Source organism: Narcine bancroftii, chromosome 4 (assembly GCF_036971445.1).
Source record: "Narcine bancroftii isolate sNarBan1 chromosome 4, sNarBan1.hap1, whole genome shotgun sequence".
Lineage (NCBI taxonomy): Eukaryota > Metazoa > Chordata > Chondrichthyes > Torpediniformes > Narcinidae > Narcine > Narcine bancroftii.
The window spans coordinates 209,567,834-209,593,475 of NC_091472.1; positions in this window are offsets into that span (position 1 = coordinate 209,567,834).

Consider the following 25,642-nt stretch of genomic DNA (forward strand, 5'->3'; position numbering starts at 1 on the left):
TTGCTGCTCTATTCCCCCCACCTTTCGCTGCTATATTCCTTCCCCCTCACTGCTCTGTTCCTCCCCTTGGCTGCTCTGTTCCCGCCCCCCCCCCCCATTTGCTGCTCTGTTCCCCACTTCGCTGCACTGTTTCTCTCTTTGCTGCTCTGTTCCGCCTTCACTGTCTGTTCCCCCTTTCGCAACTCTGTTTCCCCATCTTGCTACTTTACTTCCTCTTCGCTGCTTTATTCCTCCCTTTGCTGCTAAATTCTCCCCCTTTGCTGCTAAATTCTCCCCCTTCGCAGCTATATTCTCCCCCTTCGCTGCTATATTCTCCCCCATCGCGGCTATATTCTCCCCTTTGCTGCAACATTCTCCCCTTCACTGCTATATTCTCCCCGCTGCTTTATTCACCCCCTTCACTGCTTTATTCCCACCCCTTGCTAATTTATTCCTCATTGCCGCTTTATCCCCCCATTGCTGGTTTATTCCCCCTTTGCTGCTTTACTCCCCCCTTGCTGCTTTCTTTCCACCCACACTGCTTTCCTTCCCCTTCGCTGCTGCCTTCCCCCTTCGCTGCTCTCTTCCCCCTTCCCTGCTCTCTTCCCCCTTCGCTGCTCTCTTCCCCCTTCACTGCTCTCTTCCCCCTTCGCTGCTCTATTTCCCCCTTCGCTGCTCTATTTCCCCCTTCGCTGCTCTATTTCGCCCTTCGCTGCTCTATTTCACCTTTGCTGCTTCAACCACCTTCGCTGCTTCAACCCCTTCGCTGCTTCAACCCCCTTCGCTGCTTCATCCCCCATTCGCTGCTTCATCCCCATTCGCTGCTTCATTCCCCATTCACTGCTTCATCCCCCATTTGCTGCTTCCTTTCCCCTTCGCTGCTCTATTCCGCCTTCGCTGCTATCTTCCACCTTCGGTGCTCCCTTACCCCTTCGCTGCTCCCTTCCCCCTTCGCTGCTCCCTTCCCCCTTCGCTGGTCTCTTCCCCTTTCGCTGCTCTCTTCTCCCTTCGTTGCTCTCTTACCCCTTCGCTGATCTCTTCCCCCTTCGCTGCTCTCTTCTCCCTTCACTGCTCTCTTCCCCCTTCGCTGCTCTCTTCCTCCTTCTCTGCTCTCTTCCCCCATCGCTGCTGCCTTCCCCCTTAGCTGCTTCCTTCCCCCTTCGCTGCACCCTTCCCCCTTCGCTGCTCCCTTCCCCCTTCGCTGCTCCCATCCCCCTTCGCTGCTCCCTTCCCCCTTCGCTGCTCTCTTCCCCCTTCGCTGCTCTCTTTCCCCTTCGCTGCTCCCTTCCCCCTTCGCTGCTCCCTTCCCCCTTCGCTGCTCCCTTCCCCCTTCGCTGCTCCCTTCCCCCTTCGCTGCTCCCTTCCCCCTTCGCTGCTCCCTTCCCCCTTGGGTGCTCCCTTCCCCCTTCGCTGCTCCCTTCCCCCATTTGCTGCTTCCTTTCCACTTCGCTGCTCTATTCCGCCTTCGCTGCTCTCTTCCACCTTCGCTGCTCCCTTCCCCCTTCACTGGTCTCTTCCCCTTCGCTGCTCTCTTCTCCCTTCGCTGCTCTCTTCTCCCTTCGTTGCTCTCTTCCCACTTCGCTGCTCTCTTCCCCCTTCGCTGCTCTGTTCCCCATTCGCTGCTCTCTTCTCCCTTCGCTGCTCTCTTCCCCCTTCGCTGCTCTCTTCCCCCATCGCTGCTGCCTTTCCCCTTCGCTGCTCCCTTCCCCCTTCGCTGCTCCCTTCCCTCTTCGCTGCTTCAACCCCCTTCGCTGCTCTCTTCCCCCTTCGCTTCTCTCTTTCCCGTTCACTGCTCTCTTCCCCCTTCGCTGCTCTCTTCCCCCTTCGCTGCTCTCTTCCCCCCTTCCCTGCTCTATTCCCCTTTCCCCCTTCGCTGCTCTCCTCCCCCTCGCTGCTCCCTTCCCCCTTCGCTGCTCTCTTCCCCCTTCGCTGCTCCCTTCCCCTTCGCTGCTCTCTACCCCCTTCGCTGCTCCCTTCCCCCTTCGCTGCTCCCTTCCCCTTCTCTGCCACCTTCCCCCTTCGTTGCTCCCTTCCCCCTTCGCTGCTCTCTTCCCCCTTCGCTGCTCCCTTCCCCTTCGCTGCTCTCTACCCCCTTCGCTGCTCCCTTCCCCCTTCGCTGCTCTCTTCCCCCTTCGCTGCCCTATTACCCCTTCGCTGCTCTCTTCCCTCTTCGCTGCTTCATTTCCCTTTCGCTTCTTCATTTCCCCTTTGCTGCTATACGCGCTCCCCTCGCTGTTCTATGCATCCTCTTCGCTACTCGATACACCCCTTCACTGCTCGATTCTCCCACTTTGCTGCTGGATACACCCCCTTCGCTGCTCGATGAACCCCCTTTGGTGCTCAATTGCCCCTTCGCTGCTCTATTCCCCCTTTAGCTGCTCTATTCCCTCTTCGCTGCTCTATTCCCCCCTTTGCTGCATCATCGCCCCTTCACTGCTCTATTAACACCCTTCACTGCTCTATTCCCCCTTTACTGCTCTATTCCCCCCTTGCTGCTCTATTCCCCGCACCTTTCGCTGCTCTATTCCTTCCCCCTCACTGCTCTGTTCCTCCCCTTGGCTGCTCTGTTCCCGGCCCCCCCCCCCCCCCATTTGCTGCTCTGTTCCCCACTTCGCTGCACTGTTTCCCTCTTCGCTGCTCTGTTCCGCCTTCATTGTTCTGTTCTCCCCTACGCTGCTCTGTTTCCCCCTCCGCTGCACTGTTCCCCCCTCTGCTGCTCCGTTTCCGCTACACTGCACTGTTCCCCCTTTTGCAACTCTGTTTCCCCATCTTGCTACTTTACTTCCTCTTCGCTGCTTTATTCCTCCCTTTGCTGCTAAATTCTCCCCCTTCGTGGCTATTTTTCCCTCTTCGCGGCTATATTCTCCCCCATCATTGCGATACTCTCCCCTTCACTACTTTATTCCCCCTTCGCTGCTTTATTCCTACCTTTGCTGCTAAATTCTCCCCCTTCGCTGCAACATTCTCCCCTTCACTGCTATATTCTCCCGCTGCTTTATTCACCCACTTCACTGCTTTATTCCCACCACTTGCTGCGTTATTCCCAACCCTTGCTGCTTTATTCCCCACCCCTTGCTAATTTATTCCTCATTGCTGCTTTATCCCCCCATTGCTGCTTTATTCCCCCTTTGCTGCTTTACTCCCCCTTTGCTGCTTTCTTTTCCCCCACACTGCTTTCCTTCCCCTTCGCTGCTGTCTTCCCCCTTCGCTGCTGTCTTCCCCCTTCGCTGCTCTCTTCTTCCTTCGCTGCTCTATTTCCCCCTTCTCTGCTCTATTTCCCCTTCGCTGCTCTATTTCACCCTTCGCTGCTCTATTTCGCCTTTGCTGCTTCAACCACCTTCGCTGCTTCAACCCCCTTCGCTGCTTCAACCCCCTTCGCTGCTTCATGCCCCATTCGCTGCTTCATCCCCATTCGCTGCTTCATTCCCCATTCGCTGCTTCATTCCCCATTCATTGCTTCATCCCCCATTTGCTGCTTCCTTTCCCCTTCGCTGCTCTATTCCGCCTTCGCTGCTCTCTTCCACCTTCGCTGCTCCCTTCCCCCTTCGCTGGTCTCTTCCCCCTTCGCTGCTCTCTTCTCACTTCGCTGCTCTCTTCTCCCTTCGTTGCTCTCTTCCCACTTCGCTGCACTCTTCCCCCTTCGCTGCTCTCTTCCCCATTCGCTGCTCTCTTCTCCCTTCGCTGCTCTCTTCCCCCTTCGCTGCACTCTTCCCCCATCGCTGCTGCCTTTCCCCTTCGCTGCTCCCTTCCCCCTTCGCTACTCCCTTCCCTCTTCGCTGCTTCAACCCCCTTCGCTGCTCCCTTCCCCCTTTGCTGCTCCCTTCCCCCTTCGCTGCTCCCTTCCCCCTTCGCTGCTCCCTTCCCCCTTTACTGCTCTCTTCCCATTTCGCTGCTCTCTTTCCCGTTCACTGCTCTCTTCCCCCTTCGCTGCTCTCTTCCCCCTTCGCTGCTCTCTTCCCCCCTTCGCTGCTCTATTCCCCTTCCCCCCTTCGCTGCTCTCCTCCCCCTCGCTGCTCCCTTCCCCCTTCGCTGCTCCCTTCCTCCTTCGCTGCTCCCTTCCCCCTTCTCTGCTCCCATCCCCATTCGCTGCTCCCTTCCCCCTTCGCTGCTCCCTTCCCCCTTCGCTGTTCCCTTCCCCTTCGCTGTTCCCTTCCCCTTCGCTGCTCTCTTCCTCCTTCGCTGCTCCCTTCCCCCTTTGCTGCTCTCTTCCCCCTTCGCTGCTCTCTTCCCCCTTCGCTCCTCTCTTCCCCCCTTCGCTGCTCTATTCCCCTTCCCCCTTTCGCTGCTCTCTTCCCTCTTCGCTGCTTCATTTCCCTTTCGCTTCTTCATTTCCCCTTTGCTGCTATACGCGCTCCCCTCGCTGTTCTATGCATCCCCTTCGCAACTCGATACACCCCTTCGCTGCTTGATTCTCCCACTTTGCTGCTGGATACACCCCCTTCGCTTCTCGATGAACCCCCTTTGCTGCTCTATTGCCCCTTCGCTGCTCTATTCCCCCTTTGGCTGCTCTATTCCCTCTTCGCTGCTCTATTCCCCCCTTTGCTGCATCATCGCCCCTTCACTGCTCTATTAACACCCTTCACTGCTCTATTCCCCCTTTACTGCTCTATTCCCCCCTTGCTGCTCTATTCCCCGCACCTTTCGCTGCTCTATTCCTTCCCCCTCACTGCTCTGTTCCTCCCCTTGGCTGCTCTGTTCCTGCCCCCCCCCCCCCATTTGCTGCTCTGTTCCCCACTTCGCTGCACTGTTTCCCTCTTCGCTGCTCTGTTCCGCCTTCACTGCTCTGTTCTCCCCTACGCTGCTCTGTTTCCCTCTCTGCTGCACTGTTCCCCCCTCTGCTGCTCCGTTTCTGCTACACTGCACTGTTCCCCCTTTTGCAACTCTGTTTCCCCATCTTGCTACTTTACTTCCCTTTCGCTGCTTTATTCCTCCCTTTGCTGCTAAATTCTCCCCCTTCGTGGCTATTTTCTCCCTCTTCGCGGCTCTATTCTCCCCCATCATGGCGATACTTTCCCCTTCACTACTTTATTCCCCCTTCGATGCTTTATTCCTCCCTTTGCTACTAAATTCTCCCCCTTTGCTGCAACATTCTCCCCTTCACTGCTTTCTTCTCCCCGCTGCTTTATTCACCCCCTTCACTGCTTTATTCCCACCCCTTGCTGCTTTATTCCCAACCCTTGCTGCTTTATTCCCCACCCCTTGCTAATTTATTCCTCATTGCTGCTTTATCCCCCCATTGCTGCTTTATTCCCCCTTTGCTGCTTTACTCCCTCTTTGCTGCTTTCTTTTCCCCCCACACTGCTTTCCTTCCCTTTCGCTGCTGTCTTCCCCTTCGCTGCTCTCTTCCCCCTTCCCTGCTCTCTTCCCCCTTCGCTGCTCTCTTCCCCCTTCACTGCTCTCTTCCCCTTCGCTGGTCTCTTCCCCCTTCGCTGCTCTATTTCCCCCTTCGCTGCTCTATTTCGCCCTTCGCTGCTCTATTTCACCCTTCGCTGCTCTATTTCACCTTTGCTGCTTCAACCACCTTCGCTGCTTCAACCCCCTTCGCTGCTTCATCCCCCATTCGCTGCTTCATCCCCATTCGCTGCTTCATTCCCCATTCGCTGCTTCATTCCCCATTCATTGCTTCATCCCCCATTTGCTGCTTCCTTTCCCCTTCGCTGCTCTATTCCGCCTTCGCTGCTCTCTTCCACCTTCGCGGCTCCCTTCCCACTTCGTTGGTCTCTTCCCCCTTCGCTGCTCCCTTCCTCCTTCGCTGGTCTCTTCCCCCTTCGCTGCTCTCTTCTCCCTTCGCTGCTCTCTTCTCCTTTCGTTGCTCTCTTCCCACTTCGCTGCTCTCTTCCCCCTTCGCTGCTCTCTTCCCCCTTCGCTGCTCTCTGCTCCCTTCGCTGCTCTCTTCCCCCTTCGCTGCTCCCTTCCCCCTTCGCTGCTCTCTTCCCCCTTCTCTGCTCTCTTCACCCTTTCGCTGCTCTCTTCCCTCTTCGCTGCTTCATTTCCCTTTCGCTTCTTCATTTCCCCTTTGCTGCTATACGCGCTCCCCTCGCTGTTCTATGCATCCCCTTCGCTACTCGATACACCCCTTCGCTGCTCGATTCTCCCACTTTGCTGCTGGATACACCCCCTTCGCTGCTCGATGAACCCCCTTTGCTGCTCTATTGCCCCTTCGCTGCTCTATTTCACCTTTGCTGCTTCAACCACCTTCGCTGCTTCAACCCCCTTCGCTGCTTCAACCCCCTTCGCTGCTTCATCCCCCATTCGCTGCTTCATCCCCATTCGCTGCTTCATTCCCCATTCGCTGCTTCATTCCCCATTCATTGCTTCATCCCTACATTTCCTGCTTCCTTTCCCCTTCGCTGCTCTATTCTGCCTTCGCTGCTCTCTTCCACCTTCGCTGCTCTCTTCCCCCTTCGTTGGTCTCTTCCCCCTTCGCTGCTCTCTTCTCCCTTCGCTGCTCTCTTCTCCTTTCGTTGCTCTCTTCCCACTTCGCTGCTCTCTTCCCCCTTCGCTGCTCTCTTCCCCCTTCGCTGCTCTCTTCTCCCTTTGCTGCTCTCTTCCCCCTTCGCTGCTCCCTTCCCCCTTCGCTGCTCCCTTCCCTCTTCGCTGATTCAACCCCCTTCGCTGCTCCCTTCCCCCTTCGCTGCTCCCTTCTCCCTTTGCTGCTCCCTTCCCCCTTTGCTGCTCTCTTCCCACTTCGCTGCTCGCTTTCCCGTTCACTGCTCTCTTCCCCCTTCGCTGCTCTCTTCCCCCTTCGCTGCTCTCTTCCCCCCTTCGCTGCTCTATTCCCCTTCCCCACTTTGCTGCTCTCCTCCCCATCGCTGCTCCCTTCCCCCTTCGCTGCTCCCTTCCCCCTTCGCTGCTCCCTTCCCCCTTCTCTGCTCCCTTCCCCCTTTGCTGCTCCCTTCCCCATTCGCTGCTCTCTTCCCCCTTCGCTGCTCCCTTCCCCTTCGCTGCTCTCTTCCCCTTCGCTGCTCTCTTCCCCCTTCGCTGCTCCCTTCCCCCTTCGCTGCTCTCTTCCCCCTTCGCTGCTCTCTTCCCCCTTCGCTGCTCTCTTCCCCCCTTCGCTGCTCTATTCCCCTTCCCCCTTTCGCTGCTCAATTCCCTCTTCGCTGCTTCATTTCCCTTTCGCTTCTTCATTTCCCCTTTACTGCTATACACGCTCCCCTCGCTGTTCTATGCATCCCCTTCGCTACTCGATACACCCCTTCGCTGCTCGATTCTCCCACTTTGCTGCTGGATACACCCCCTTCGCTGCTCAATGAACCCCCTTTGCTGCTCTATTGCCCCTTCGCTGCTCTATTCCCCCTTTAGCTGCTCTATTCCCTCTTCGCTGCTCTATTCCCCCTTCGCTGCTCTCTTCTCCCTTCGCTGCTCTCTTTCCCCTTCGCTGCTCCATTCCCCCTTCGCTGCTCTCTTCTCCCTTCGCTGCTCTCTTCTCCTTTCGTTGCTCTCTTCCCACTTCGCTGCTCTCTACCCCCTTCGCTGCTCTCTTCCCCCTTCGCTGCTCTCTTCTCCCTTCGCTGCTCTCTTCCCCCTTCGCTGCTCCCTTCCCCCTTCGCTGCTCTCTTCCCCCTTCGCTGCTCTCTTCCCCCTTTCGCTGCTCTCTTCGCTGTTTCATTTCCCTTTCGCTTCTTCATTTCCCCTTTGCTGCTATACGCGCTCCCCTCGCTGTTCTATGCATCCCCTTCGCTACTCGATACACACCTTCGCTGCTCGATTCTCCCACTTTGCTGCTGGATACACCCCCTTCGCTGCTCGATGCACCCCCTTCGCTGCTCTATTGCCCCTTCGCTGCTCTATTCCCCCTTTAGCTGCTCTATTCCCTCTTCGCTGCTCTATTCCCCCCTTTGCTGCATCATCGCCCCTTCACTGCTCTATTAACACCCTTCACTGCTCTATTCTCCCTTTACTGCATTATTTCCCCCTTGCTGCTCTATTCCCCCCACCTTTCGCTGCTCTATTCCTTCCCCCTCACTGCTCTGTTCCTCCCCTTGGCTGCTCTGTTGCCGCCCCCCCCCCCATTTGCTGCTCTGTTCCCCACTTCGCTGCACTGTTTCTCTCTTTGCTGCTCTGTTCCGCATTTAGCTGCTCTACTCCCTCTTCGCTGCTCTATTCCCCCTTTGCTGCTCTCTTCTCCCTTCGCTGCTCTCTTTCCCCTTCGCTGCTCCATTCCCCCTTGGCTGCTCTCTTCTCCCTTCGCTGCTCTCTTCTCCTTTCGTTGCTCTCTTCCCACTTCGCTGCTCTCTACCCCCTTCGCTGCTCTCTTCCCCCTTCGCTGCTCTCTTCTCCCTTCGCTGCTCTCTTCCCCCTTTGCTGCTCCCTTCCCCCTTCGCTGCTCTCTTTCCCCTTCGCTGCTCTCTTCCCCCTTTCGCTGCTCTCTTCGCTGTTTCATTTCCCTTTCGCTTCTTCATTTCCCCTTTGCTGCTATACGCGCTCCCCTCGCTGTTCTATGCATCCCCTTCGCTACTCGATACACACCTTCGCTGCTCGATTCTCCCACTTTGCTGCTGGATACACCCCCTTCGCTGCTCGATGCACCCCCTTCGCTGCTCTATTGCCCCTTCGCTGCTCTATTCCCCCTTTAGCTGCTCTATTCCCTCTTCGCTGCTCTATTCCCCCCTTTGCTGCATCATCGCCCCTTCACTGCTCTATTAACACCCTTCACTGCTCTATTCTCCCTTTACTGCATAATTTCCCCCTTGCTGCTCTATTCCCCCCACCTTTCGCTGCTCTATTCCTTCCCCCTCACTGCTCTGTTCCTCCCCTTGGCTGCTCTGTTCCCGCCCCCCCCCCATTTGCTGCTCTGTTCCCCACTTCGCTGCACTGTTTCTCTCTTTGCTGCTCTGTTCCGCCTTCACTGCTCTGTTCCCCCTTTCGCAACTCTGTTTCCCCATCTTGCTACTTTACTTCCTCTTCGCTGCTTTATTCCTCCCTTTGCTGCTAAATTCTCCCCCTTTGCTGCTAAATTCTCCCCCTTCGCAGCTATATTCTCCCCCTTCGCTGCTATATTCTCCCCCATCGCGGCTATATTCTCCCCTTTGCTGCAACATTCTCCCCTTCACTGCTATATTCTCCCCGCTGCTTTATTCACCCCCTTCACTGCTTTATTCCCACCCCTTGCTAATTTATTCCTCATTGCCGCTTTATCCCCCCATTGCTGGTTTATTCCCCCTTTGCTGCTTTACTCCCCCCTTGCAGCTTTCTTTCCACCCACACTGCTTTCCTTCCCCTTCGCTGCTGTCTTCCCCCTTCGCTGCTCTCTTCCCCCTTCCCTGCTCTCTTCCCCCTTCGCTGCTCTCTTCCCCCTTCACTGCTCTCTTCCCCCTTCGCTGCTCTATTTCCCCCTTCGCTGCTCTATTTCCCCCTTCGCTGCTCTATTTCGCCCTTCGCTGCTCTATTTCACCTTTGCTGCTTCAACCACCTTCGCTGCTTCAACCCCTTCGCTGCTTCAACCCCCTTCGCTGCTTCATCCCCCATTCGCTGCTTCATCCCCATTCGCTGCTTCATTCCCCATTCACTGCTTCATCCCCCATTTGCTGCTTCCTTTCCCCTTCGCTGCTCTATTCCGCCTTCGCTGCTATCTTCCACCTTCGGTGCTCCCTTACCCCTTCGCTGCTCCCTTCCCTCTTCGCTGCTTCAATCCCCTTCGCTGCTCTTTTCCCCCTTCGCTTCTCTCTTTCCCGTTCACTGCTCTCTTCCCCCTTCGCTGCTCTCTTCCCCCTTCGCTGCTCTATTTCCCCCTTCGCTGCTCTATTTCACCCTTCGCTGCTCTATTTCACCCTTCGCTGTTCTATTTCACCTTTGCTGCTTCAACCACCTTCGCTGCTTCAACCCCCTTCGCTGCTTCAACCCCCTTCGCTGCTTCATCCCCCATTCGCTGCTTCATCCCCATTCGCTGCTTCATTCCCCATTCGCTGCTTCATTCCCCATTCATTGCTTCATCCCCCATTTGCTGCTTCCTTTCCCCTTCGCTGCTCTATTCCGCCTTCGCTGCTCTCTTCCACCTTAGCTGTTTCCTTCCCCCTTCGCTGGCCTCTTCCCCCTTCACTGGTCTCTTCCCCCTTCTCTGCTCTCTTCTCCCTTCGCTGCTCTCTTCTCCCTTCGTTGCTCTCTTCCCACTTCGCTGCTCTCTTCCCCCTTCGCTGCTCTCTTCCCCCTTCGCTGCTCTCTTCTCCCTTCGCTGCTCTCTTCCCCATTCGCTGCTCTCATCCCCCTTCGCTGCTCTCTTCCCCCATCGCTGCTGCCTTCCCCCTTCGCTGCTCCCTTCCCCCTTCGCTGCTCCCTTCCCTCTTCGCTGCTTCAACCCCCTTTGCTGCTCCCTTCCCCCTTCGCTGCTCCCTTCCCCCTTCGCTGCTCCCTTCCCCCTTCGCTGCTCCCTTCCCCCTTTGCTGCTCTCTTCCCCCTTCGCTGCTCCCTTCCCTCTTCGCTGCTTCAACCCCCTTCGCTGCTCCCTTCCCCCTTCGCTGCTCCCTTCCCCCTTCGCTGCTCCCTTCCGCCTTCGCTGCTCCCTTCCCCCTTCGCTGCTCCCTTCCCCCATTTGCTGCTTCCTTTCCCCTTCGGTGCTCTATTCCGCCTTCGCTGCTCTCTTCCACCTTCGCTGCTCCCTTCCCCCTTCGCTGGTCTCTTCCCCCTTCGCTGCTCTCTTCTCCCTTGCTGCTCTCTTCTCCCTTCGTTGCTCTCTTCCCACTTCGCTGCTCTCTTACCCCTTCGCTGCTCTCTTCCCCATTCGCTGCGCTCTTCTCCCTTCGCTGCTCTCTTCCCCCTTCGCTGCTCTCTTCCCCCATCGCTGCATCCTTTCCCCTTCGCTGCTCCCTTCCCCCTTCGCTGCTCCCTTCCCTCTTCGCTGCTTCAACCCCCTTCGCTGCTCTCTTCCCCCTTCGCTTCTCTCTTTCCCGTTCACTGCTCTCGTCCCCCTTCGCTGCTCTCTTCCCCCTTCGCTGCTCTCTTCCCCCCTTCGCTGCTCTCTTCTCCCTTGCTGCTCTCTTCTCCCTTCGTTGCTCTCTTCCCACTTCGCTGCTCTCTTCCCCCTTCGTTGCTCTCTTCCCCATTCGCTGCTCTCTTCTCTCTTCGCTGCTCTCTTCCCCCTTCGCTGCTCTCTTCCCCCATCGCTGCTCTCTTCCCCCTTCGCTGCTCTATTTCCCCCTTCGCTGCTCTATTTCGCCCTTCGCTGCTCTATTTCACCCTTCGCTGCTCTATTTCACCTTTGCTGCTTCAACCACCTTCGCTGCTTCAACCCCCTTCGCTGCTTCATCCCCCATTCGCTGCTTCATCCCCATTCGCTGCTTCATTCCCCATTCGCTGCTTCATTCCCCATTCATTGCTTCATCCCCCATTTGATGCTTCCTTTCCCCTTCGCTGCTCTATTCCGCCTTCGCTGCTCTCTTCCACCTTCACTGCTCCCTTCCCACTTCGTTGGTCTCTTCCCCCTTCGCTGCTCCCTTCCTCCTTCGCTGGTCTCTTCCCCCTTCGCTGCTCTCTTCTCCCTTCGCTGCTCTCTTCTCCTTTCGTTGCTCTCTTCCCACTTCGCTGCTCTCTTCCCCCTTCGCTGCTCTCTTCCCCCTTCGCTGCTCTCTGCTCCCTTCGCTGCTCTCTTCCCCCTTCGCTGCTCCCTTCCCCCTTCGCTGCTCTCTTCCCCCTTCTCTGCTCTCTTCACCCTTTCGCTGCTCTCTTCCCTCTTCGCTGCTTCATTTCCCTTTCGCTTCTTCATTTCCCCTTTGCTGCTATACGCGCTCCCCTCGCTGTTCTATGCATCCCCTTCGCTACTCGATACACCCCTTCGCTGCTCGATTCTCCCACTTTGCTGCTGGATACACCCCCTTCGCTGCTCGATGAACCCCCTTTGCTGCTCTATTGCCCCTTCGCTGCTCTATTTCACCTTTGCTGCTTCAACCACCTTCGCTGCTTCAACCCCCTTCGCTGCTTCAACCCCCTTCGCTGCTTCATCCCCCATTCGCTGCTTCATCCCCATTCGCTGCTTCATTCCCCATTCGCTGCTTCATTCCCCATTCATTGCTTCATCCCTACATTTCCTGCTTCCTTTCCCCTTCGCTGCTCTATTCTGCCTTCGCTGCTCTCTTCCACCTTCGCTGCTCTCTTCCCCCTTCGTTGGTCTCTTCCCCCTTCGCTGCTCTCTTCTCCCTTCGCTGCTCTCTTCTCCTTTCGTTGCTCTCTTCCCACTTCGCTGCTCTCTTCCCCCTTCGCTGCTCTCTTCCCCCTTCGCTGCTCTCTTCTCCCTTTGCTGCTCTCTTCCCCCTTCGCTGCTCCCTTCCCCCTTCGCTGCTCCCTTCCCTCTTCGCTGATTCAACCCCCTTCGCTGCTCCCTTCCCCCTTCGCTGCTCCCTTCTCCCTTTGCTGCTCCCTTCCCCCTTTGCTGCTCTCTTCCCACTTCGCTGCTCGCTTTCCCGTTCACTGCTCTCTTCCCCCTTCGCTGCTCTCTTCCCCCTTCGCTGCTCTCTTCCCCCCTTCGCTGCTCTATTCCCCTTCCCCACTTTGCTGCTCTCCTCCCCATCGCTGCTCCCTTCCCCCTTCGCTGCTCCCTTCCCCCTTCGCTGCTCCCTTCCCCCTTCTCTGCTCCCTTCCCCCTTTGCTGCTCCCTTCCCCATTCGCTGCTCTCTTCCCCCTTCGCTGCTCCCTTCCCCTTCGCTGCTCTCTTCCCCTTCGCTGCTCTCTTCCCCCTTCGCTGCTCCCTTCCCCCTTCGCTGCTCTCTTCCCCCTTCGCTGCTCTCTTCCCCCTTCGCTGCTCTCTTCCCCCCTTCGCTGCTCTATTCCCCTTCCCCCTTTCGCTGCTCAATTCCCTCTTCGCTGCTTCATTTCCCTTTCGCTTCTTCATTTCCCCTTTACTGCTATACACGCTCCCCTCGCTGTTCTATGCATCCCCTTCGCTACTCGATACACCCCTTCGCTGCTCGATTCTCCCACTTTGCTGCTGGATACACCCCCTTCGCTGCTCAATGAACCCCCTTTGCTGCTCTATTGCCCCTTCGCTGCTCTATTCCCCCTTTAGCTGCTCTATTCCCTCTTCGCTGCTCTATTCCCCCTTCGCTGCTCTCTTCTCCCTTCGCTGCTCTCTTTCCCCTTCGCTGCTCCATTCCCCCTTCGCTGCTCTCTTCTCCCTTCGCTGCTCTCTTCTCCTTTCGTTGCTCTCTTCCCACTTCGCTGCTCTCTACCCCCTTCGCTGCTCTCTTCCCCCTTCGCTGCTCTCTTCTCCCTTCGCTGCTCTCTTCCCCCTTCGCTGCTCCCTTCCCCTTTCGCTGCTCTCTTCCCCCTTCGCTGCTCTCTTCCCCCTTTCGCTGCTCTCTTCGCTGTTTCATTTCCCTTTCGCTTCTTCATTTCCCCTTTGCTGCTATACGCGCTCCCCTCGCTGTTCTATGCATCCCCTTCGCTACTCGATACACACCTTCGCTGCTCGATTCTCCCACTTTGCTGCTGGATACACCCCCTTCGCTGCTCGATGCACCCCCTTCGCTGCTCTATTGCCCCTTCGCTGCTCTATTCCCCCTTTAGCTGCTCTATTCCCTCTTCGCTGCTCTATTTCCCCCTTTGCTGCATCATCGCCCCTTCACTGCTCTATTAACACCCTTCACTGCTCTATTCTCCCTTTACTGCATTATTTCCCCCTTGCTGCTCTATTCCCCCCACCTTTCGCTGCTCTATTCCTTCCCCCTCACTGCTCTGTTCCTCCCCTTGGCTGCTCTGTTCCCGCCCCCCCCCCCATTTGCTGCTCTGTTCCCCACTTCGCTGCACTGTTTCTCTCTTTGCTGCTCTGTTCCGCCTTTAGCTGCTCTATTCCCTCTTCGCTGCTCTATTCCCCCTTCGCTGCTCTCTTCTCCCTTCGCTGCTCTCTTTCCCCTTCGCTGCTCCATTCCCCCTTCGCTGCTCTCTTCTCCCTTCGCTGCTCTCTTCTCCTTTCGTTGCTCTCTTCCCACTTCGCTGCTCTCTACCCCCTTCGCTGCTCTCTTCCCCCTTCGCTGCTCTCTTCTCCCTTCGCTGCTCTCTTCCCCCTTCGCTGCTCCCTTCCCCCTTCGCTGCTCTCTTCCCCCTTCGCTGCTCTCTTCCCCCTTTCGCTGCTCTCTTCGCTGTTTCATTTCCCTTTCGCTTCTTCATTTCCCCTTTGCTGCTATACGCGCTCCCCTCGCTGTTCTATGCATCCCCTTCGCTACTCGATACACACCTTCGCTGCTCGATTCTCCCACTTTGCTGCTGGATACACCCCCTTCGCTGCTCGATGCACCCCCTTCGCTGCTCTATTGCCCCTTCGCTGCTCTATTCCCCCTTTAGCTGCTCTATTCCCTCTTCGCTGCTCTATTCCCCCCTTTGCTGCATCATCGCCCCTTCACTGCTCTATTAACACCCTTCACTGCTCTATTCTCCCTTTACTGCATTATTTCCCCCTTGCTGCTCTATTCCCCCCACCTTTCGCTGCTCTATTCCTTCCCCCTCACTGCTCTGTTCCTCCCCTTGGCTGCTCTGTTCCCGCCCCCCCCCAATTTGCTGCTCTGTTCCCCACTTCGCTGCACTGTTTCTCTCTTTGCTGCTCTGTTCCGCCTTCACTGCTCTGTTCCCCCTTTCGCAACTCTGTTTCCCCATCTTGCTACTTTACTTCCTCTTCGCTGCTTTATTCCTCCCTTTGCTGCTAAATTCTCCCCCTTTGCTGCTAAATTCTCCCCCTTCGCAGCTATATTCTCCCCCTTCGCTGCTATATTCTCCCCCATCGCGGCTATATTCTCCCCTTTGCTGCAACATTCTCCCCTTCACTGCTATATACTCCCCGCTGCTTTATTCACCCCCTTCACTGCTTTATTCCCACCCCTTGCTAATTTATTCCTCATTGCCGCTTTATCCCCCCATTGCTGGTTTATTCCCCCTTTGCTGCTTTACTCCCCCCTTGCTGCTTTCTTTCCCCCCCACACTGCTTTCCTTCCCCTTCGCTGCTGTCTTCCCCCTTCGCTGCTCTCTTCCCCCTTCCCTGCTCTCTTCCCCCTTCGCTGCTCTCTTCCCCCTTCACTGCTCTCTTCCCCCTTCGCTGCTCTATTTCCCCCTTCGCTGCTCTATTTCCCCCTTCGCTGCTCTATTTCGCCCTTCGCTGCTCTATTTCACCTTTGCTGCTTCAACCACCTTCGCTGCTTCAACCCCTTCGCTGCTTCAACCCCCTTCGCTGCTTCATCCCCCATTCGCTGCTTCATCCCCATTCGCTGCTTCATTCCCCATTCACTGCTTCATCCCCCATTTGCTGCTTCCTTTCCCCTTCGCTGCTCTATTCCGCCTTCGCTGCTATCTTCCACCTTCGGTGCTCCCTTACCCCTTCGCTGCTCCCTTCCCCCTTCGCTGCTCCCTTCCCCCTTCGCTGGTCTCTTCCCCTTTCGCTGCTCTCTTCTCCCTTCGTTGCTCTCTTACCCCTTCGCTGATCTCTTCCCCCTTCGCTGCTCTCTTCTCCCTTCACTGCTCTCTTCCCCCTTCGCTGCTCTCTTCCTCCTTCTCTGCTCTCTTCCCCCATCGCTGCTGCCTTCCCCCTTCGCTGCTTCCTTCCCCCTTCGCTGCACCCTTCCCCCTTCGCTGCTCCCTTCCCCCTTCGCTGCTCCCTTCCCCCTTCGCTGCTCCCTTCCCCCTTCGCTGCTCTCTTCCCCCTTCGCTGCTCTCTTTCCCCTTCGCTGCTCTCTTCCCCTTTCGCTGCTCTCTTCCCCCTTCGCTGCTCTCTTCCCCCCTTCACTGCTCTATTCCCCTTCCCCCCTTCGCTGCTCTCCTCCCCCTCGCTGCTCCCTTCCCCCTTCGCTACTCCCTCCCCCTTCACTGCTCCCATCCCCTTCTCTGCTCCCTTCCCCCTTCGCTGCTCCCTTCCCCCTTCGCTGCTCTCTACCACTTTCGCTGCTCCCTTCCCCCTTCGCTGCTCTCTTCACTCTTCGCTGCTCTCTTCCCCCTTCGCTGCTCTCTTCCCCCCTTCGCTGCTCTATTCTCCCCCATCGCGGCTATATTCTCCCCTTTGCTGCAACATTCTCCCCTTCACTGCTATATTCTCCCCGCTGCTTTATTCACCCCCTTCACTGCTTTATTCCCACCCCTTGCTAATTTATTCCTCATTGCTGCTTTATCCCCCCATTGCTGGTTTATTCCCACCCCTTGCTGCTTTATTCCCAACCCTTGCTGCTTTATTCCCCACCCCTTGCTAATTTATTCCTCATTGCTACTTTATCCCCCATTGCTGCTTTATTCCCCCTTTGCTGCTATACTCCCCCTTCGCTGCTCTCTTCCCCCTTCCCTGCTCTCTTCCCCTTTCGCTGCTCTCTTCCCCCTTCGCTGCTCTATTTCCCCCTTCGCTGCTCTATTTCACCCTTCGCTGCTCTATTTCACCCTTCGCTGTTCTATTTCACCTTTGCTGCTTCAACCACCTTCGCTGCTTCAACCCCCTTCGCTGCTTCAACCCCCTTCGCTGCTTCATCCCCCATTCGCTGCTTCATTCCCCATTCGCTGCTTCATTCCCCATTCATTGCTTCATCCCCCATTTGCTGCTTCCTTTCCCCTTCACTGCTCTATTCCGCCTTCGCTGCTCTCTTCCACCTTAGCTGTTTCCTTCCCCCTTCGCTGGTCTCTTCCCCCTTCTCTGCTCTCTTCTCCCTTCGCTGCTCTCTTCTCCCTTCGTTGCTGTCTTCCCACTTCGCTGCTCTCTTCCCCCTTCGCTGCTCTCTTCCCCCTTCACTGCTCTCTTCTCCCTTCGCTGCTCTCTTCCCCCTTCGCTGCTCTCATCCCCCTTCGCTGCTCTCTTCCCCCATCGCTGCTGCCTTCCCCCTTCGCTGCTCCCTTCCCCCTTCGCTGCTCCCTTCCCTCTTCGCTGCTTCAACCCCCTTCGCTGCACCCTTCCCCCTTCGCTGCTCCCTTCCCCCTTCGCTGCTCCCTTCCCCCTTCGCTGCTCCCTTCCCCCTTCGCTGCTCCCTTCACCCTTTGCTGCTCTCTTCCCCCTTCGCTGCTCCCTTCCCTCTTCGCTGCTTCAACCCCCTTCGCTGCTCCCTTCCCCCTTCGCTGCTCCCATCCCCCTTCACTGCTCCCTTCCGCCTTCGCTGCTCCCTTCCCCCTTCGCTGCTCCCTTCCCCCATTTGCTGCTTCCTTTCCCCTTCGCTGCTCTATTCCGCCTTCGCTGCTCTCTTCCACCTTCGCTGCTCCCTTCCCCCTTCGCTGGTCTCTTCCCCCTTTGCTGCTCTCTTCTCCCTTGCTTCTCTCTTCTCCCTTCGTTGCTCTCTTCCCACTTCGCTGCTCTCTTCCCCCTTCGCTGCTCTCTTCCCCATTCGCTGCTCTCTTCTCCCTTCGCTGCTCTCTTCCCCCTTCGCTGCTCTCTTCCCCCATCGCTGCTGCCTTTCCCCTTCGCTGCTCCCTTCCCCCTTCGCTGCTCCCTTCCCTCTTCGCTGCTTCAATCCCCTTCGCTGCTCTTTTCCCCCTTCGCTTCTCTCTTTCCCGTTCACTGCTCTCTTCCCCCTTCGCTGCTCTCTTCCCCCTTCGCTGCTCTATTTCCCCCTTCGCTGCTCTATTTCACCCTTCGCTGCTCTATTTCACCCTTCGCTGTTCTATTTCACCTTTGCTGCTTCAACCACCTTCGCTGCTTCAACCCCCTTCGCTGCTTCAACCCCCTTCGCTGCTTCATCCCCCATTCGCTGCTTCATCCCCATTCGCTGCTTCATTCCCCATTCGCTGCTTCATTCCCCATTCATTGCTTCATCCCCCATTTGCTGCTTCCTTTCCCCTTCGCTGCTCTATTCCGCCTTCGCTGCTCTCTTCCACCTTAGCTGTTTCCTTCCCCCTTCGCTGGCCTCTTCCCCCTTCACTGGTCTCTTCCCCCTTCTCTGCTCTCTTCTCCCTTCGCTGCTCTCTTCTCCCTTCGTTGCTCTCTTCCCACTTCGCTGCTCTCTTCCCCCTTCGCTGCTCTCTTCCCCCTTCGCTGCTCTCTTCTCCCTTCGCTGCTCTCTTCCCCATTCGCTGCTCTCATCCCCCTTCGCTGCTCTCTTCCCCCATCGCTGCTGCCTTCCCCCTTCGCTGCTCCCTTCCCCCTTCGCTGCTCCCTTCCCTCTTCGCTGCTTCAACCCCCTTCGCTGCTCCCTTCCCCCTTCGCTGCTCCCTTCCCCCTTCGCTGCTCCCTTCCCCCTTCGCTGCTCCCTTCCCCCTTTGCTGCTCTCTTCCCCCTTCGCTGCTCCCTTCCCTCTTCGCTGCTTCAACCCCCTTCGCTGCTTCCTTCCCCCTTCGCTGCTCCCTTCCCCCTTCGCTGCTCCCTTCCGCCTTCGCTGCTCCCTTCCCCCTTCGCTGCTCCCTTCCCCCATTTGCTGCTTCCTTTCCCCTTCGGTGCTCTATTCCGCCTTCGCTGCTCCCTTCCACCTTCGCTGCTCCCTTCCCCCTTCGCTGGTCTCTTCCCCCTTCGCTGCTCTCTTCTCCCTTGCTGCTCTCTTCTCCCTTCGTTGCTCTCTTCCCACTTCGCTGCTCTCTTACCCCTTCGCTGCTCTCTTCCCCATTCGCTGCGCTCTTCTCCCTTCGCTGCTCTCTTCCCCCTTCGCTGCTCTCTTCCCCCATCGCTGCTGCCTTTCCCCTTCGCTGCTCCCTTCCCCCTTCGCTGCTCCCTTCCCTCTTCGCTGCTTCAACCCCCTTCGCTGCTCTCTTCTCCCTTCGCTGCTCTCTTCTCCTTTCGTTGCTCTCTTCCCACTTAGCCGCTCTCTACCCACTTCGCTGCTCTCTTCCCCCTTCGCTGCTCTCTTCTCCCTTCGCTGCTCTCTTCCCCCTTCGCTGCTCCCTTCCCCCTTCGCTGCTCTCTTCCCCCTTCGCTGCTCTCTTCCCCCTTTCGCTGCTCTCTTCGCTGTTTCATTTCCCTTTCGCTTCTTCATTTCCCCTTTGCTGCTATACGCGCTCCCCTCGCTGTTCTATGCATCCCCTTCGCTACTCGATACACACCTTCGCTGCTCGATTCTCCCACTTTGCTGCTGGATACACCCTCTTCGCTGCTCGATGCACCCCCTTCGCTGCTCTATTGCCCCTTCGCTGCTCTATTCCCCCTTTAGCTGCTCTATTCCCTCTTCGCTGCTCTATTCCCCCCTTTGCTGCATCATCGCCCCTTCACTGCTCTATTAACACCCTTCACTGCTCTATTCTCCCTTTACTGCATTATTTCCCCCTTGCTGCTCTATTCCCCCCACCTTTCGCTGCTCTATTCCTTCCCCCTCACTGCTCTGTTCCTCCCCTTGGCTGCTCTGTTCCCGCCCCCCCCCAATTTGCTGCTCTGTTCCCCACTTCGCTGCACTGTTTCTCTCTTTGCTGCTCTGTTCCGCCTTCACTGCTCTGTTCCCCCTTTCGCAACTCTGTTTCCCCATCTTGCTACTTTACTTCCTCTTCGCTGCTTTATTCCTCCCTTTGCTGCTAAATTCTCCCCCTTTGCTGTAAATTCTCCCCCTTCGCAGCTATATTCTCCCCCTTCGCTGCTATATTCTCCCCCATCGCGGCTATATTCTCCCCTTTGCTGCAACATTCTCCCCTTCACTGCTATATACTCCCCGCTGCTTTATTCACCCCCTTCACTGCTTTATTCCCACCCCTTGCTAATTTATTCCTCATTGCCGCTTTATCCCCCCATTGCTGGTTTATTCCCCCTTTGCTGCTTTACTCCCCCCTTGCTGCTTTCTTTCCCCCCCACACTGCTTTCCTTCCCCTTCGCTGCTGTCTTCCCCCTTCGCTGCTCTCTTCCCCCTTCCCTGCTCTCTTCCCCCTTCGCTGCTCTCTTCCCCCTTCACTGCTCTCTTCCCCCTTCGCTGCTCTATTTCCCCCTTCGCTGCTCTATTTCCCCCTTCGCTGCTCTATTTCGCCCTTCGCTGCTCTATTTCACCTTTGCTGCTTCAACCACCTTCGCTGCTTCAACCCCTTCGCTGCTTCAACCCCCTTCGCTGCTTCATCCCCCATTCGCTGCTTCATCCCCATTCGCTGCTTCATTCCCCATTCACTGCTTCATCCCCCATTTGCTGCTTCCTTTCCCCTTCGCTGCTCTATTCCGCCTTCGCTGCTATCTTCCACCTTCGGTGCTCCCTTACCCCTTCGCTGCTCCCTTCCCCCTTCGCTGCTCCCTTCCCCCTTCGCTGGTCTCTTCCCCTTTCGCTGCTCTCTTCTCCCTTCGTTGCTCTCTTACCCCTTCGCTGATCTCTTCCCCCTTCGCTGCTCTCTTCTCCCTTCACTGCTCTCTTCCCCCTTCGCTGCTCTCTTCCTCCTTCTCTGCTCTCTTCCCCCATCGCTGCTGCCTTCCCCCTTCGCTGCTTCCTTCCCCCTTCGCTGCACCCTTCCCCCTTCGCTGCTCCCTTCCCCCTTCGCTGCTCCCTTCCCCCTTCGCTGCTCCCTTCCCCCTTCGCTGCTCTCTTCCCCCTTCGCTGCTCTCTTTCCCCTTCGCTGCTCTCTTCCCCCTTCGCTGCTCTCTTCCCCCTTCGCTGCTCTCTTCCCCCCTTCACTGCTCTATTCCCCTTCCCCCCTTCGCTGCTCTCCTCCCCCTCGCTGCTCCCTTCCCCCTTCGCTACTCCCTCCCCCTTCACTGCTCCCATCCCCTTCTCTGCTCCCTTCCCCCTTCGCTGCTCCCTTCCCCCTTCGCTGCTCTCTACCACTTTCGCTGCTCCCTTCCCCCTTCGCTGCTCTCTTCACTCTTCGCTGCTCTCTTCCCCCTTCGCTGCTCTCTTCCCCCTTCGCTCCTCTATTTCCCCCTTCGCTGCTCTATTTCACCCTTCGCTGCTCTATTTCACCCTTCGCTGTTCTATTTCACCTTTGCTGCTTCAACCACCTTCGCTGCTTCAACCCCCTTCGCTGCTTCAACCCCCTTCGCTGCTTCATCCCCCATTCGCTGCTTCATTCCCCATTCGCTGCTTCATTCCCCATTCATTGCTTCATCCCCCATTTGCTGCTTCCTTTCCCCTTCACTGCTCTATTCCGCCTTCGCTGCTCTCTTCCACCTTAGCTGTTTCCTTCCCCCTTCGCTGGTCTCTTCCCCCTTCTCTGCTCTCTTCTCCCTTCGCTGCTCTCTTCTCCCTTCGTTGCTGTCTTCCCACTTCGCTGCTCTCTTCCCCCTTCGCTGCTCTCTTCCCCCTTCGCTGCTCTCTTCTCCCTTCGCTGCTCTCTTCCCCCTTCGCTGCTCTCATCCCCCTTCGCTGCTCTCTTCCCCCATCGCTGCTGCCTTCCCCCTTCGCTGCTCCCTTCCCCCTTCGCTGCTCCCTTCCCTCTTCGCTGCTTCAACCCCCTTCGCTGCACCCTTCCCCCTTCGCTGCTCCCTTCCCCCTTCGCTGCTCCCTTCCCCCTTCGCTGCTCCCTTCCCCCTTCGCTGCTCCCTTCCCCCTTTGCTGCTCTCTTCCCCCTTCGCTGCTCCCTTCCCTCTTCGCTGCTTCAACCCCCTTCGCTGCTCCCTTCCCCCTTCGCTGCTCCCATCCCCCTTCGCTGCTCCCTTCCGCCTTCGCTGCTCCCTTCCCCCTTCGCTGCTCCCTTCCCCCATTTGCTGCTTCCTTTCCCCTTCGCTGCTCTATTCCGCCTTCGCTGCTCTCTTCCACCTTCGCTGCTCCCTTCCCCCTTCGCTGGTCTCTTCCCCCTTCGCTGCTCTCTTCTCCCTTGCTTCTCTCTTCTCCCTTCGTTGCTCTCTTCCCACTTCGCTGCTCTCTTCCCCCTTCGCTGCTCTCTTCCCCATTCGCTGCTCTCTTCTCCCTTCGCTGCTCTCTTCCCCCTTCGCTGCTCTCTTCCCCCATCGCTGCTGCCTTTCCCCTTCGCTGCTCCCTTCCCCCTTCGCTGCTCCCTTCCCTCTTCGCTGCTTCAATCCCCTTCGCTGCTCTTTTCCCCCTTCGCTTCTCTCTTTCCCGTTCACTGCTCTCTTCCCCCTTCGCTGCTCTCTTCCCCCTTCGCTGCTCTATTTCCCCCTTCGCTGCTCTATTTCACCCTTCGCTGCTCTATTTCACCCTTCGCTGTTCTATTTCACCTTTGCTGCTTCAACCACCTTCGCTGCTTCAACCCCCTTCGCTGCTTCAACCCCCTTCGCTGCTTCATCCCCCATTCGCTGCTTCATCCCCATTCGCTGCTTCATTCCCCATTCGCTGCTTCATTCCCCATTCATTGCTTCATCCCCCATTTGCTGCTTCCTTTCCCCTTCGCTGCTCTATTCCGCCTTCGCTGCTCTCTTCCACCTTAGCTGTTTCCTTCCCCCTTCGCTGGCCTCTTCCCCCTTCACTGGTCTCTTCCCCCTTCTCTGCTCTCTTCTCCCTTCGCTGCTCTCTTCTCCCTTCGTTGCTCTCTTCCCACTTCGCTGCTCTCTTCCCCCTTCGCTGCTCTCTTCCCCCTTCGCTGCTCTCTTCTCCCTTCGCTGCTCTCTTCCCCATTCGCTGCTCTCATCCCCCTTCGCTGCTCTCTTCCCCCATCGCTGCTGCCTTCCCCCTTCGCTGCTCCCTTCCCCCTTCGCTGCTCCCTTCCCTCTTCGCTGCTTCAACCCCCTTCGCTGCTCCCTTCCCCCTTCGCTGCTCCCTTCCCCCTTCGCTGCTCACTTCCCCCTTCGCTGCTCCCTTCCCCCTTTGCTGCTCTCTTCCCCCTTCGCTGCTCCCTTCCCTCTTCGCTGCTTCAACCCCCTTCGCTGCTCCCTTCCCCCTTCGCTGCTCCCTTCCCCCTTCGCTGCTCCCTTCCGCCTTCGCTGCTCCCTTCCCCCTTCGCTGCTCCCTTCCCCCATTTGCTGCTTCCTTTCCCCTTCGGTGCTCTATTCCGCCTTCGCTGCTCCCTTCCACCTTCGCTGCTCCCTTCCCCCTTCGCTGGTCTCTTCCCCCTTCGCTGCTCTCTTCTCCCTTGCTGCTCTCTTCTCCCTTCGTTGCTCTCTTCCCACTTCGCTGCTCTCTTACCCCTTCGCTGCTCTCTTCCCCATTCGCTGCGCTCTTCTCCCTTCGCTGCTCTCTTCCCCCTTCGCTGCTCTCTTCCCCCATCGCTGCTGCCTTTCCCCTTCGCTGCTCCCTTCCCCCTTCGCTGCTCCCTTCCCTCTTCGCTGCTTCAACCCCCTTCGCTGCTCTCTTCCCCCTTCGCTTCTCTCTTTCCCGTTCACTGCTCTCGTCCCCCTTCGCTGCTCTCTTCCCCCTTCGCTGCTCTCTTCCCCCCTTCGCTGCTCTCTTCTCCCTTGCTGCTCTCTTCTCCCTTCGTTGCTCTCTTCCCACTTCGCTGCTCTCTTCCCCCTTCGTTGCTCTCTTCCCCATTCGCTGCTCTCTTCTCTCTTCGCTGCTCTCTTCCCCCTTCGCTGCTCTCTTCCCCCATCGCTGCTGCCTTTCCCCTTCGCTGCTCCCTTCCCCCTTCGCTGCTCCCTTCCCTCTTCGCTGCTTCAACCCCCTTCGCTGCTCTTTTCCCCCTTCGCTTCTCTCTTTCCCGTTCACTGCTCTCTTCCCCCTTCGCTGCTCTCTTCCCCCTTCGCTGCTCTATTTCCCCCTTCGCTGCTCTATTTCACCCTTCGCTGCTCTATTTCACCCTTCGCTGTTCTATTTCACCTTTTCTGCTTCAACCACCTTCGCTGCTTCAACCCCCTTCGCTGCTTCAACCCCCTTCGCTGCTTCATCCCCCATTCGCTGCTTCATCCCCATTCGCTGCTTCATTCCCCATTCGCTGCTTCATTCCCCATTCATTGCTTCATCCCCCATTTGCTGCTTCCTTTCCCCTTCGCTGCTCTATTCCGCCTTCGCTGCTCTCTTCCACCTTAGCTGTTTCCTTCCCCCTTCGCTGGTCTCTTCCCCCTTCTCTGGTCTCTTCCCCCTTCTCTGCTCTCTTCTCCCTTCGCTGCTCTCTTCTCCCTTCGTTGCTCTCTTCCCACTTCGCTGCTCTCTTCCCCCTTCGCTGCTCTCTTCCCCCTTCGCTGCTCTCTTCTCCCTTCACTGCTCTCTTCCCCCTTCGCTGCTCTCATCCCCCTTCGCTGCTCTCTTCCCCCATCGCTGCTGCCTTCCCCCTTCGCTGCTCCCTTCCCCCTTCGCTGCTCCCTTCCCTCTTCGCTGCTTCAACCCCCTTCGCTGCTCCCTTCCGCCTTTGCTGCTCCCTTCCCCCTTCGCTGCTCCCTTCCCCCTTCGCTGCTCCCTTCCCCCTTTGCTGCTCTCTTCCCCCTTCGCTGCTCCCTTCCCTCTTCGCTGCTTCAACCCCCTTCGCTGCTCCCTTCCCCCTTCGCTGCTCCCTTCCCCCTTCGCTGCTCCCTTCCGCCTTCGCTGCTCCCTTCCGCCTTCGCTGCTCCCTTCCCCCATTTGCTGCTTCCTTTCCCCTTCGCTGCTCTATTCCGCCTTCGCTATCTCTTCCACCTTCGCTGCTCCCTTCCCCCTTCGCTGGTCTCTTCCCCCTTCGCTGCTCTCTTCTCCCTTGCTGCTCTCTTCTCCCTTCGTTGCTCTCTTCCCACTTCGCTGCTCTCTTCCCCCTTCGCTGCTCTCTTCCCCATTCGCTGCTCTCTTCTCCCTTCGCTGCTCTCTTCCCCCTTCGCTGCTCTCTTCCACCATCGCTGCTGCCTTTCCCCTTCGCTGCTCCCTTCCCCCTTCGCTGCTCCCTTCCCTCTTCGCTGCTTCAACCCCCTTCGCTGCTCTCTTCCCCCATCGCTTCTCTCTTTCCCGTTCACTGCTCTCGTCCCCCTTCGCTGCTCTCTTCCCCCTTCGCTGCTCTCTTCTCCCTTGCTGCTCTCTTCTCCCTTCGTTGCTCTCTTCCCACTTCGCTGCTCTCTTCCCCCTTCGCTGCTCTCTTCCCCATTCGCTGCTCTCTTCTCTCTTCGCTGCTCTCTTCCCCCTTCGCTGCTCTCTTCCCCCATCGCTGCTGCCTTTCCCCTTCGCTGCTCCCTTCCCCCTTCGCTGCTCCCTTCCCTCTTCGCTGCTTCAACCCCCTTCGCTGCTCTCTTCCCCCTTCGCTTCTCTCTTTCCCGTTCACTGCTCTCTTCCCCCTTCGCTGCTCTCTTCCCCCTTCGCTGCTCTCTTCCCCTCTTCGCTGCTCTATTCCCCTTTCCCCCTTCGCTGCTCTCCTCCCCCTCGCTGCTCCCTTCCCCCTTCGCTGCTCCCTTCCCCTTCGCTGCTCCCTTTCCCCTTCTCTGCTCCCTTCCCCCTTCGCTGCTCCCTTCCCCCTTCGCTGCTCTCTTCCCCCTTCGCTGCTCCCTTCCCCTTCGCTGCTCTCTTCCCCCTTCGCTGCTCCCTTCCCCCTTCGCTGCTCTCTTCCCCCTTCGCTGCTCTCTTCCCCCTTCGCTGCTCTCTTCCCCCCTTCGCTGCTCTATTCCCCTTCCCCCTTTCGCTGCTCTCTTCCCTCTTCACTGCTTCATTTCCCTTTCGCTTCTTCATTTCCCATTTGCTGCTATACGCGCTCCCCTCGCTGTTCTATGCATGCCCTTCGCTACTCGATACACTCCTTCGCTGCTCGATTCTCCCACTTTGCTGCTGGATACACCCCCTTCGCTGCTCCATGAACCCCCTTTGCTGTTCAATTGCCCCTTCGCTGCTCTATTCCCCCTTTAGCTGCTCTATTCCCTCTTCGCTGCTCTATTCCCCCCTTTGCTGCATCATCGCCCCTTCACTGCTCTATTAACACCATTCACTGCTCTATTCCCCCTTTACTGCTCTATTCCCACCTTGCTACTCTATTCCCCGCACCTTTAGCTGCTCTATTCCTTCCCCCTCACTGCTCTGTTCCTCCCCTTGGCTGCTCTGTTCCTGCCCCCCCC